The sequence below is a fragment of the Dromaius novaehollandiae genome, chromosome 16, assembly GCF_036370855.1.
Source record: "Dromaius novaehollandiae isolate bDroNov1 chromosome 16, bDroNov1.hap1, whole genome shotgun sequence".
In the NCBI taxonomy this organism is placed as follows: Eukaryota; Metazoa; Chordata; class Aves; order Casuariiformes; family Dromaiidae; genus Dromaius; species Dromaius novaehollandiae.
Genome location: NC_088113.1, coordinates 10,793,364 through 10,806,841, shown reverse-complemented (window position 1 = coordinate 10,806,841; position 13,478 = coordinate 10,793,364).

The following is a 13,478-nucleotide window of genomic DNA, read 5'->3' as shown; positions in this document are numbered from 1 at the left end:
TACATGCTGAAATTGATTCAATATGCCTGGAGCTGCCATGCTAGAACATGCCTTGATTCTTGTCCAAGTTGGAGCCTGTGCTCACCAAACGTGAAGAGTTCCAATGGTTTTAAATCACTCTAAACCTCACTGAGTGATTTAAATTATTGGAGCACATTCAAGTTTTTATAAGGCCTCGAATGTGAACCCTGTTTGGATTTTGGGTATGTACAGTGCAGCAGGATCTAAAATGATTTGAGTGCCTGACATATTTTCTAAGCCTCTGTACAGCTGGGGAATAATCAGGCTTGTCGGGCAGTGCACTGTGCGGGGACTTTATATGATGGGAACGGTCACATTTTAAAGATGCTTCTAATTCCTTTAAATTGAAACATTCCTGCTTCATTTAAGGGACTCTGGGTAGAGCTTTCTGTGTGGTTGGGAGGACTGGCAGTGCGATGAACTGCGTTTCATCCCTGGGTTGATGGATTGACTCCTGCGCAAGGGCAATAGTAATGAAAGCCATTATCACCTGGTTGCTGGTCACAGCTCAGGAGAGATATGGTCTGTGTCAGGAGGCCAGGTGTTGGATGAGTGGAGGACTGAGCCCTCCTCTGATCTCTGGCTGAGGTCTGAAGCCAGAGTCAGGTGGTGTCAGTCCCGTTCCTGGCTTAGTGGTGTCCCTGTGCCAGAACAAGCAGCCCCTCGGATGTATTTTCTAATTAGGAGAGCAGAAGGGACATCAGAGGCCAACAGCTGAGCATGCTGAGACTTTTCAGCCCCTTTTTTTTGAAAGGTCCCAGGTCAGGAAGAAGCTGTAAGAAGCAGGCCAGAAGGATGGCCACGTTGTGGAGGGAGGAAACAGCATGGGTGCGAGTGAGAGCGTGGCAGGAGACACGTGCTGGTGCTCCCTCTCGCCCTGGCCCCCACCAGTCCTCAGCTGCTGTCTTCTGCCTGTCCCTCCACTCAGGTCACATCCAGGCTGTGGTGTTAGCATTGCTCAGCAATACTTGCACACTGCATTTAACTCGCCAGCTACCTCATCATCTAAGCCACCAAGTGTGGCGTCCTGAAACAGCCCAATGGACCTCAGATGCCTACCTAAGCTCTCTAAGTCAAAGCTGCAGGCCCAAACTGTGCCCGGGGTGGTTTCTAATGCCCCTGTCCCCTGCTGTAGCTCAGTCTAGGGAGAACATCAGGTTCAGGGACACGTTACAGTTCCAGCAGGCACAAAAGCAAATGAAAATGCAAAATCTTCCAGAGTCTCCTCACAGTTAGAAAGGCACTTGGAGTAGAGATATCACTGCAGAGCAGCATGAGTCATGGCTCTGGGACATGACTGCAAGGTCGGGTGGACTGGAGACAGCAGAGAATCCACAGTCCTGCAAAATATTTGCTCGTTTCAGATTTCAGTTTTTATGGACAACTGCAAAACAACTCTACTGTAATTCCTTGACCTCACAACTAAATAGGAAGCTCTCTTTATATTCACAAGGGCAACTGCTGAACACATTGCTATGTTTTTGGGTTTTACCTTGATGAATTGTGTCATTTAGTTTGATATCATTAGGTATGTGCCATGTATATGTGAATCTGTGCAGTAAAATAGTTAAGGTTTGTACCCATAAGACTAATTCCCGCTGCTCCTATTCATTAAATAATGACAGCCTTGAGAGCTGCGAGTGCTGAGGACCTTAGAAAATTCAGATGCCTTTAGTTAGATGCCTATGTATGGATTTAATACTCTCAGTTTATTAAAAAAGGTAGTTTTTAAATGCTAAGGAATGCCTTGAGTTACTAAAATGTATATCCAAAGTAACTTTGAATGAAATAGCAAAAACCTGGCTTCACCCACATGTAGATGAGGGCAGAATTAGGCCCATTATACTGCAAAAGTCACATTTTAATAGCACAAGACAGTGTTATTAGTCATCTTATTAATAGTGACAGTGCAAAAGCTGAACTGCTGTACATTCAAAGAACAGATTCTTACATTTTAAACAACATATAATTCTTCTTAAAACCTCTTTTATTAAAAAGTTTTAAGAATAATATTAAATACATAAACAGCCATGTTAATTAGATTATATAGTTAATGTACATTAGAACTATGACTTATTGCAGAGTTACTGACCATGAAAGCACATTTTGATCATTCCAGGCTGTAATCCCCACTTAATCCATCCCCAGTCTGTCAATCAGTGGAATACAATCAGGATATTTATGATCACATCAGACCAGAGATCTGGAAGAATTTAGCAACTTTGCAGAGCTGAATCCAGAAAAGAAGAAGGGGGAAAAATGTTTCCACTGGCAAAATGAACTGTTGCCAGGAAAAACATTATTGTTGACTTGGCCCGTGTAATTGAATTTTCTACTCAGAAGTGACTTACAAACCAGCAACTAGGAGAAATTATCAATACTGGGAACTCTCATAATAACAAAGCAGAGGAGTTTTACCTGGCACAGCACTTTTTTAAATCATGTTTTTCTTTTTTTAACACAGTACTGTGGTTTTTTCCTCTCCCGGTTTTTGCCATCATGAAATAATTCAAGTCACTAGAACAGCAGAAGAAAAGCATCCCTTTCGTGGGCCCCTACCTCTCGACATCCACCACAGTCCCTGTTCCAGTGACTGCAAGCGCCTCCCAGCAAGGGCTGAGTCTCTGGGGACAGCAGAGACCTGAACACAGTCGGGGCATTTGATCACCTCCCCAGGTAAGAGAGGCCTTTAGGATCCATGCTACTTTTAAGCATCTGAACCATGTCTCAGTATTTCTGCAAGAGGTGTGCAATACAATACCAAAGCTGTATGACTGGAATGAAGGTGGCGTGTAGCTACGCAACACTTCATGTGATAGAAGAGCCACATGTTTTGTGCAGGCAAAAGGAAAGGGGTGGTCATCTTTTAGGGATCACAATGGTTGTCCCAGCACCCTCTATCTTTGAAAACATTTTTCATGGAAAGAAATGGAGAAACAAAAACCTCTAGGAAGAAAGATATATCAGAAAGGAGGGAAGCCTGGCAAATTCAGGCACCAGAAGTGTGTAGCAGGGAGCACGGAAAACTCAACAGAGCCTGTGCAGCAGCACATATGCACCCTCTTTCCATCATGCCCCACAATAATCCTCCTGTATCTGGGTATGATAGGACCTCTAACTGACAGGATATAGTAAATAACTTACATTAGGGACAATTTATCCTCTTGCTTTTAAACTGTGAGAGAAACTGAGGTAGGAGGCTGTGCCTGCAGCTTCCTTGCAGCTCATATATGGGACATGATTTTCAAAACTGTGTTCTTCTGTTTAGATATCAAAATCAGGTACGTGGTTGTTCAAAACAGCATATGACAGCCTGACCTGGCCATTTCTGACCTAAGTAATGTGAAGTAATATTATAAATGCTTTTGTCTGCTACCTGGTGAGCAGCCCCTGTGATCACGCGCAATGAATAAGTACCCTTTTCCTCCAAAGCCTGAATGAATGTAAGCACATTTCACACATTGTCATTTGATTGTGATTTGGTCTTCTGCCTGGATGGCAAACAACTTGGTTCCGAATTTTTTTTCCTCCGAATTTTTTTTCCTCCGTGAGCTTCAGTGATTGGAGCTGTGCTGAGTTTGGATAGGCAATCCTCTGATGAACTTTAAAAGCTCCTGTTGGATTTTTAACAAGCTCCCCATCTTCAAGTTCAGAGGACCATTTGAGATTGTGTTCCAAGAATGAGCTCCCTGGGCTCTTGATGCTGACTCCTCCAAGGCATATTTTTCTCAGCTGCTAGTTTATTGCCTATGACTTAAAACAATCCCAGTGACATTCTTGATGTGAGGAATGGACAAATATTTCTTAGGGTTTTTTTATTATTATGAAATAGAAGAATGCAAAATAGAAAACCGCAGGATAATCAATAGTCCCTATGGTTTACCAGCATCCGTCTGATAGAGAGACTCAATCAACACCCTTTGCATGATCTGATAGCAATAAAGTCCCTGGAATGGAGCATTGTTGTGGGATTAGTCTTCTGCTTGTAAAAGAAATGCCTTAGCAGTTATTTAGCAGCATGATGCCATTATCTTGTTGACAGTGCTCTGTGTCATTGATACCATCTCTGATGCAGCTTCTGTTCAGCCATGATTTGTCTTCATTAGGCTTTATCCAAGCTCTCCCTTTTCTGAGATGTTTTCTTTCATTTCCTTACAAGTGGTTAGAGCATCTTTTGATAACTGTGTAAACTGCAGCTGCACTGCAGGCATTTAATTTTAACTGGGCATTAAAAAGAAAAGTTTTCACAAAGTAGCCAACTGCTCTGGGGCCTTTGCTGCCCTGTAGTGCAAGATGGCTGCTTTCCTGAGAACTTGAAATATGTCATTTGTAGTTTGTTTCTATCGGAGTAATGTGGTAGTTGCATATATGCCACTTTCCCAGGAATGTAAATGCTTCGTTAGTTCTGTCCCTGTCCTGAAAAATCTAATATGGCACAAATGAAGTGCGGTAAATGGCTTCATGGAAAGCAGATGTGAGTGGAAGCCTAGACTCCTACCAAGGCTTTAGAGGACTTCAAAGACTGAAAGAAAGAGCTGAACAAAATATTCGACTGTGCCAAATTTTCACTGATCTTGATGAAAGAGCAAAAGTGAGGAAAAAAAAAGAAAATCTGGCTCCTTGTTTTAATTTTCTGCTAGCCTAGGGCAAGACTTTTAGAAGGAATAAATTACAAGCAAGCAGGGAGAACGGCCGACTGGAGCAACCAACGGCTAGCACTGAGCAAAGGGCATTCCTGGAAGGGGCTGCGCTTTAGAGAGTCTAGAAATTGCCAGCTCAGTTATCCGAAGGCCTTCTCCCTCCCCGCCGGCGAGCACGCCGCTTTTGAGCAATGCCCCAGCTCCACACGAGTGGGCTCCTGTCCCAGCGCGGCCCTGGGGAATGCTCGGAAAGTGGCCTCTACAGGCGTGTTTTGTAGGATGGCCAAATAGAGCATGCGTTGAAAGTTTGGCACCAGATGTGACTGCAACATAAAGGACTGAAACCTCTAAAGTTGTTTTCCAGAACAAAACATTTGGGCTGGACTTGGAAGTGATGTAGAATATAGACGATGGCATTCAAGAGGCTAAAATATGCCAACTCCCAAAGTTAGGATAATTCATTCCTGTTGTTTTGGGTATCATGTACTCTACATAAGGATAAAGAAAACACACACAGAACAATCAGAGATTTTGTTTTCTTTCTTCTGCAGATACTTTGTGGGAGAAAAAGCTGTGACTTAACAAGATTTGGCTGGAAAATGGAGGGGAAATATAAGAAAGAAGCTGAGACACGTTGCTTGTTGCAATTCTTTTGTGTAGCAATTTTACAAAATGATGCTTCATCTGCTTAAGATCTCTTCCATCTCCAGTCCCTTCTAAACTGCCTTTTAGGCTCCATCCCTGGTAAAGATTTGGCTGGCACAACTTTACTTGTTGGAGCTGTGAAGAGGTGAGGTGTTTGACTAACTTCTTCATCAGCAAACATCTCCGTTGTAGCTGCAATTTATGCTCGTCAGCTGAGCTTTTTCCTTGCTCCCCGTGGGAGCAAGTTCCTGGAGGGTCTTTATCCACTATAAGGTTTTCTATACTGATAAAGTGAGACAGCCATAACCATTCCTCCATCCTCCTGTCTCACCTGACACTTGATCCATGTGCACTACGGTCTTACAGCAGTTGCTACACAAAATCAAACCATATTATACCATCCTAGCACCTAAGGCACTTACTGAGCAGTCCCCTGTACACATAGCCAAGGCGCTGTGATTTGAGCTGTTGCCTCCCTGCTCTGCTCTTGCAAGGGGCAGAGTGAGCCTTTTCCATGTCATCGGGTCTCTGGTGCACACTGAGAACTGGACATCCAAAAGTGCAGCCTCCCACTCTGCCCGTGGGGTATCTGCTTGTCACACCAGTGCGGTGGGGAAAATGCGCATGGCTGTTGATGTTCAAGCTGAGACTGAAGGACGAGGGACTGTCTAAAACGTGGCCAATTTCCAGCCATTTCTCTGGCTGATGGGCACTCAGAGCCAACACCCGAGGAGCCCAGGGGCAGGTCCCGCAGCCCCCCCTCTCCTGCGCTGTGACGGGGCACCGCAGTGCTCGGGCCACTACCACGCCAGTGCAAATCCCTGCATTTCGTACACCTCCCCCCTGTGCTGGTGAGACAGATACCGCTCTCCCCTCTTTCCCTGCTGCCTCATGCTTCCTTCTCCAGCTCCTGAAAGGCAGGTCTTTGTCGTTGCACAACTCAAAGCTTAATGCATATAGATGCTTATTGTGACTGCACATGACACCGAACTAATGGTTTGCAGAAATCATTGTGTAGACGGACACATAGCTGCCGATTAGCTGTGGGACCTCAAGGCACATTTACGAAATACAATTGTGTTGCTATGTCTGAAAATAATTACATTTGCTTGAGCTTGGGCCAGGCTTCCTGAAGATCTCTGCATTGCTACAAGCTGTTGGTGAGTCGGCCTGTGGTTTAGGTGCAACTATTTTTTTTATGACATTTTTATAGTGGTCATGTAGCACACAGAAAAAAAAAAACAAACAACAGACAGCAGAAGTGGATGAGCAGTGATAAAGAAGATGAAAAATCTGGTACTTGCCAACTGATTTAATTCTCATTTTTTTGCAGTAGCCCAAATACCAGGCTGTATTTGTTTGCCGCTGCCTGCCGAAGCCTTCGACCTCAGCCTGCCCTTCTCTCCCTCAGTGCTGACAGTAAGTGAAGAAATGCTAAATTCATTCATCTGCCCAAGATGCCTTTGAAGTCCGCCACTAAAAGCTCTATTGTTTTATTAGCTGTTAATGCGACACTGGGGAATTCTGCTGTGCGCGGCGGAGCCGGGGGCGTGGGGGGGCCCTTCCTGGCAATTTGTCACTCTTCAGCAGTAGGACACGCTCTGCGCAGCGAGCGGACGGCAGAGCCCCGGCGCTCCGGGCCGGGCTGCCGCTGCTCCGCACCGTTTCTGTTGCAGCCGGCAGGAGCCCTGGGGACGGAGCGGGGGAGGAATTAGGCCCTGCGAAGTCTGCACACCTTGATACTGGCTGATGGACATCCTGTAGGCCAAGGTCACTAAATTAAACCCCGGGGCTTTGCGGAGAGCTGGCCGTGCTGGCTGGAGGACGCATGGTGCCTGTAGGCAGCGTGCCCATCTCAGAGGGGAGACATGGCAGCCGGGCTCTCAGTGGTGGCTGCTGGCGCTGGGATCAGGGCTACGTTGCCTCTCGCCTTCCCTGCGTTAGAGTGGTTTGCTAACGAATGCTTTAGCGCAGCTAATCTAAAGCCCTTCTGCGCGCACGCTGCCTGTGTGCGGAGCTGCAGAGCGGGAGCCTGCTTTCCAGAGACTCTTCCAGCGGTGAGGGCTGGTGGTGTTTGGTGCTGGCGTCACAGCCGGAGAAACTGGCTGGTGGCTTTTGTAGGTGGTTCAATGCCTGAGCATCATCACAGCTTCCTGACTACATGGAAGCATGTGCTGGAAATACTTTCAAGTAAGAAAAAGATCTGCCTTTCTCCAGATACACATGGCACAGGCCAAACTGTCAGTGATCCGCAGACAGCCAGTAAAGCAGCCCTTGCCTTCTCCTCCCGGGTTCTGGCTTTGGATCTCACCTCTCCTGAGACGGAGGCAGCTGTGAAACCCTGCTGCTGTGCAACCAGCTGGACACACACAGACTTTGCAAACGTAACCTGGCTCCGGTGCACGAGCGAAAGCAGGGCACAGCACACCTCTGTTAAGGAAATGGACGGGATGGTGCCTCGGGCTGTTTATGGCTTAGCCCCACTGGCGGTACAAGGGGTCTCCCAGCAGCCACCCATCACGGAGCCGCGGCTCCCTGCGAGCGCAGCGCAGCGACGGCAGGAGCCGGGTCCCGCAAGCACGAACAGGGAGGCGCGCAGAGCTCCCAGCCCTTTTCGTTTGCTTTGCTGCTCTTCGATTCCTGCTCGCTACTGCGGCTTGATCAGTCTATTGCCACGGCCTTTCTTGCCATCCCTTCTGCCCAGTGCCTGCTAGGGTGTGTGAGTTAAAAGCGAGGTCAATAGGAATGCAAAACTTCTGTCTTATTTTCTTCGTGGTGTGATGAGTCCTCTTGAGAACTGCGTGCCAGCGTAGCTCGCTGGTCTGCGTAACTGCGAAACCGCACTGCAGAAAGGTGTGCTTTCCGTGATGGAGTAACCGCCCATCAGGCTGGGCTTAAATAGAGCTTTCCTGTGGTGTGAAACTGCTGCTGTTTGTTCCTGAAAACAGGGGACACGACTCTCCCCGCATTTTCCCATGGCGGAAAGCTTAAGGGTCAGGAGGAGCTTGCTCGCTAACACGCATGGCCTGGGCAGGTGCAATCGATTCGCTCTGCCGGGCCCTCTCCTGCGGGCTGGGAGCCGCGGCAGGAGCCGCGCTGGAGCAGGGGCGACAGGAGCAAATCAGATGGAGAGATCAGAAATCGTTTTTTCTAACGTCATTTACAATTCAATGTCTGGCAAAACAGCCGCTTACTGATGGAACAAGATAGCTCCCGCTTTAAGGTCTTGATTCAGCAAATCACACGCTAGACTTCAGCGTGGGCTCTGCACAAAACATGAGCCTTGCTGAACTGGAGCCGTCAGTTTGGAAATGTATATCGCTACCGAAGCCTTCTTAAGGTTTACTGTTACTCATCTCAGATTTGCTGAGAGGTAACTTGGCAAGATAGTTATTACAGAACTAAATGCAACACGCAGCATGCATTAAGCTGTTCTCAAACAGTTTAAAAACCAGTGGCCTTTTAGGGCTTTCCCCATAGATTCACAGTGGTTTCAGCATGCCCATCCAAGCCTTTGCAACCAGTCTGAGCCAATGTAAATATTTGTAAATAGCAAAAAAAAAAAAAAAAAAAAAGAAAAGAAAAAAGAATAAAAAATAATAATTAAATAATAATTGAATGCCTTGGAAGATATGCAACTATTTATGATGTTAGAGAGTTTCTCTCTTTCTCTTTTCTCTCTTTTGTAAAAAACGGTGCTACTGATTAATCAATAAGGTACCTGTGTAATTCCATTACCACCTTTCACACGCGGTCGCAGCTACTGCCTATGCAAACCGGATAACTGGCAGAGCAAGTGCAACCACGCAGCGTGCACTTGCCACCGCTGTAACCGCGTATGCAGATCTGAGGCCCCTTTGGGGCACGTAACTACAGCCTGGTGGGAAGGGAGATTCAGCGCTGTCGCCTGTTTAGTAATTAACAGCTTCTCAGCCTCCGCGGGGCAGCAGCCTGGCAGAGCTCCAGTGCATTTCTGTGCAGAACAAGGCCGGCATGCATTACTTCCCACTAGCAGGAAAGTGCATCCCCTCTATCGATGGCTTTTACTGTAGTTCCAAAACCCACTTCTCAGCATGACATTTGCATGAGACTAGAGGGTGCAGCAAGCTCCCCAGCTGCCTGATTTGGGGAGCTTCAGGAGGATAGCACGAACCCCTGCAGGCAATGCAGAAACACCTCTTTCAGGTGGCCATGGAGGGCACGCCAACCTTTTCCCAGAGCAAACGGGCACGCTCTGCCTCCCGGTCACGGAGCAGCTCCCCGTGGCCCCAGCGCAGCCACCGGGGAGCCGCAGACCAGAAACTGGAGCTCCCTTACAGCAGTGCAATAGATTGTTTCCTCACCATTTTGCTTTCCAGAAGTTTGAGGGAGATTTGAACCCTATCCTACATATTTTCTGCTATAATACTTGGAAAATGCATTTAAAGAAGGCATTTACTCAACCTACTGCTCTACAGAAATGGTTCTTTCATCACATTCCCATTAACCTTAGAATGCTTTTAAGTGCTTTCTCTTCCATGGGAATGAAAATGAGGAATATTTTCAGCTACTCAAAATTTTTTATTTCAACTTGTGGGAATTGGTCAAACTCAAAATATCAGCTAGTATCAAAAACTGCCTTTTTGTCTTCTGAAAGCACCCTCAACTTGATTGTTATGTCTTTTTGAATTTGGAGCTGTATTTCTGAAGCTCAAGGAAGCATTTTGTGAAACTCACCAGCACTTCTAGTGATAGCAAAACGCATGGTGTCTCACCGCTGCATTAGAAAGTTACATTCGTGCTCACCATGTCACTTCAAAAAATGGTAAGAAAGAAGTTTTTAGCAAGCGATTTGGTGGTTCACGCATCTGGCTTCCAGCAGAAAAACAGCCTGGGGTTGTCCCGTGTGATTTGTGCCTACCAGAGCCAAGCAAATGCCGCAGAACAGTCCCTGCTTTTCCTCTTAGAAAATCACCAAAATGTGTGCAGGGCTTTTCTCTCTCTCTTTTTCCTCTTTCTTTAATCTTACAGCTACTGTTTAGGGTTTGTGAAGTAAATTGAAGGTGAGGCCAAGTATTTCAAAGGGGAAGGTTAGGTATTTCCTGTGTGTAGCTTAAACTCTAATTACATCAAAAGGATCCATGTAAGATTTCTCCGTGGAGACCTTGGCATTGGCCTGCATGTTTAAGCAGAAGGCAAAGACTGGAACCAATTCCAGACTTTCATTTCTTTCAGAGAATTTGCAGCAAATCAAAGTTATAATGTTAAAAATGGCCTGTGGTTCTGAGCGATGTGAGGAAGCAGAGATTTTAGAGGGTTGTAAATCCATCATGTCCAGAGCCAGTGTTTACAAATGCTTCTCCTGAGTTAATTTTAGACCTGTTCATCATAACTATTCACCATGAACTCCTCTCTTACAGAGGTAAGAGCTTTCCCCAGAGCAAATCCTAATCCCCGTTACTGTTTGCCGGCACGTTTAGGCCCTAAATGGCTGACATGAGCTAGTGCAACGCGTGCAAGCCCATTCCTGGGCTGCACTTGCATTGTGAATATGGCATTTGTTCCTTAGCAGAATCAGACCCTAAAGAAATGGAGGTAAGAAGTGAGGGAATTCACATTCCCAAATAACCGGCGTGCAGTTAAGGTGCCTAGTGAAGAGCCCATGCTCCCTCTGTCGTCGCGCAGAGAGATCGGCTCCTTGCAAGGGCACGTTGCAGCTCTGCGCCAGGCTGCTCGCTCCGGAGGGGACCTGCAGGCAGGAGCTGCGAGCAGCCGTTCAGTGCCAAATCCCAGTGGCTTTTCTATGGTTTATACCAGAAAAAGTCTTTTTGGCTTCGGTGGGAGGTTTGAGAAGTTAGAGGCAAGTGGAGACTTTTCCATCCCTAAGTCCTTGCGAAGCCCTTAAGTTGTCGCAGTTGCAGCCAGCCGTATTTCCAGACGGCTAAAATTCCCCAGGAGCTATGATGAATTTGATGCATCTCAAATGATGACAGCGGAGCTGCTGACTCCCCCTTTAATTCCTTCCCTTAAGAGACAAGGTCCCTGAACTTGACCTGCTTCACCAGCACATGCAGCCCTTGTTTCTCTTTCGCTGTGTGTCTGGTTGGCTCTGCCTTCCTCCCCCATGCACAACTCCCGGCTTCTTTCCTGCGGGAAAGATTAGGAAGGATAGGAAGTCGTCTGTGCAGAAGGCATCCCCGGCCAAAGTAAATACAGGTCACAAGATTAGGCTTCATCAGAACTTTAAGCCTGACCCAAGCTAAACAAATGAGCTGTCATGCTTTGGTAAAAGATCCAGTATGAGTGAACTGGCATGACTGCAAAAACGGTAAAGCAGCGAATAGGTTTTGCAATACGAAAGCTCTAGGTTTTGTTTTTAACGCTGCATTCCTTACAGTCAAGACACACTGAACTTCAAATGTCATTAATTCTGTGTGTTGGCCTCACTTGCTACTATGCTAACACTCTTCCCAAAGCCCAGTGATAGCAGCAAGGCAGTGTCAGGCGGTTATCCCGCCCTGGAGACTCCTCGCAACACAGAGGAACAAAGCGGGATGGTAAGAAACACCCTGTCTCAGCTTGAACTCTGGATTTCTTGGCTGTTGCCACTTTGAAACTGAATCTTTGAATGAATTACAGGTCTGCTTTGAAAAAAACCCTTTAGCTGTTCAAATATCCAACTGTTTGATATTCAAATGTCTGCATAAAGTCCACCACGGGAGCCATAGCAATAGACACCATGGCGTGTGCCAGTTAGGTGGGTGTTTGCAAAAAAGGTTAATTGAAGTGGTAAACGGTGCAATCTCTCAGGTTTCCCTGCAAGGAGTAAGAGGGCAATTTTCATTAACAGCGGACTAAGAATATTGTCTCTTGCGATGCACAGAACACAGCAGCATGGGACTCCTGCATTCGCCTTCTGGCTCTGGCATGGCCTTGCCAGGTGACGCAGGACAAATTGCTTCCTCTCCGAACGCTCTGGCTTCCCAACTGCACAATGGGGATAGCCTGACATCCAGGCATGCTCTGAGATTTATTGATGCTGTAAGATGCACTGAGCTATAGAAATGTCCAGTATTGTCATATGTTCAATACTTACTGGTCATAAGCATTATAAAAAAAAGAAAAAAGAAGGCGACAGTCATTAAAAGTCTTTATGGAACAAAAGTCAGGCTTTTAATATTGTTTTAATGTACTTGACAAAGCTTTAGTTTAGAGCCAAAAGCAACCTCTTGTAAGTGTGCAAGAATTGAGACAATTTAAAGAACAAAATATTTATCCCAATAGAGACCTTGCAGCTTATCATGTAACTGCAGGCTGTATTTAGGCCATTCTTAAATGGGCATTAAAAGTCTTTTTGACACATGCGTTATTCCCCTACAATAGACCCTAACAGCCCCTTCGAGGCCTTCTGCAGCCTGATGCGTAGAAGGTAATGGGGACTGTTTGAAAGAGTGGAATTTGACTCAAGAGAGAAGTGAGTATTTGGGGACTATTTAGCCCTCAGTAGCACTTGGGGGCTCTTTGGTTTGTGGGGCGCTTTATTACTCATTAGTGCTTGGGGACTGTGCTGTACTCATTAGCATGCGATGCTGCTTGTCCCGTGGCCTTCTCCGTTCCAGCATTGCCACGCGGCGGGAGAAGCCGCAGGCCCTGCCTCCTCCGGCGCCGAGCTTGGGGAAGGAGCCACCAGGGCCAGCGCTACGTCTCGGGTCGCCTCTGCGGGTGCCGTCAGACGCTCTGTGGGCCCGTGCATGGCACCCATGGGTGCGGGAGAGCCTGTCTATAACCATAGCTACCTCTAGTGCATAACTACAAATACACCGACAAGTGACTGAAGCTCGCGCGGAGGGAAGCTGCTCACGCTGGTGGCACTTCTGCATCACTGTTCCCAGTTCACTGCTACCTCTTGGTAGGGGCGCGCGCGAGTTGCATGTTTTAGCCTTGTCCTTCTGCTCCTCCCAGTACTTATGGGAAAACAGGACCAAAGTGCAATGAGGCAGCTGGAGCAAATACCCCTGCGCTGCCTGCCTCCGGCTACCTCCCTGGAAGAGCGCAGCCCTGCAGCGGTGGCCTCTGGGAGCCCAGCACCGGCACTGCGCAGCCGTGGAGCGCGCCAGCCCGCTGACAGGCTGCCCGCTGTTTTCTGTTTCTGTGGAACAAGCCTGGAGGAAACTGCCAAAAATCTTGCCCTGC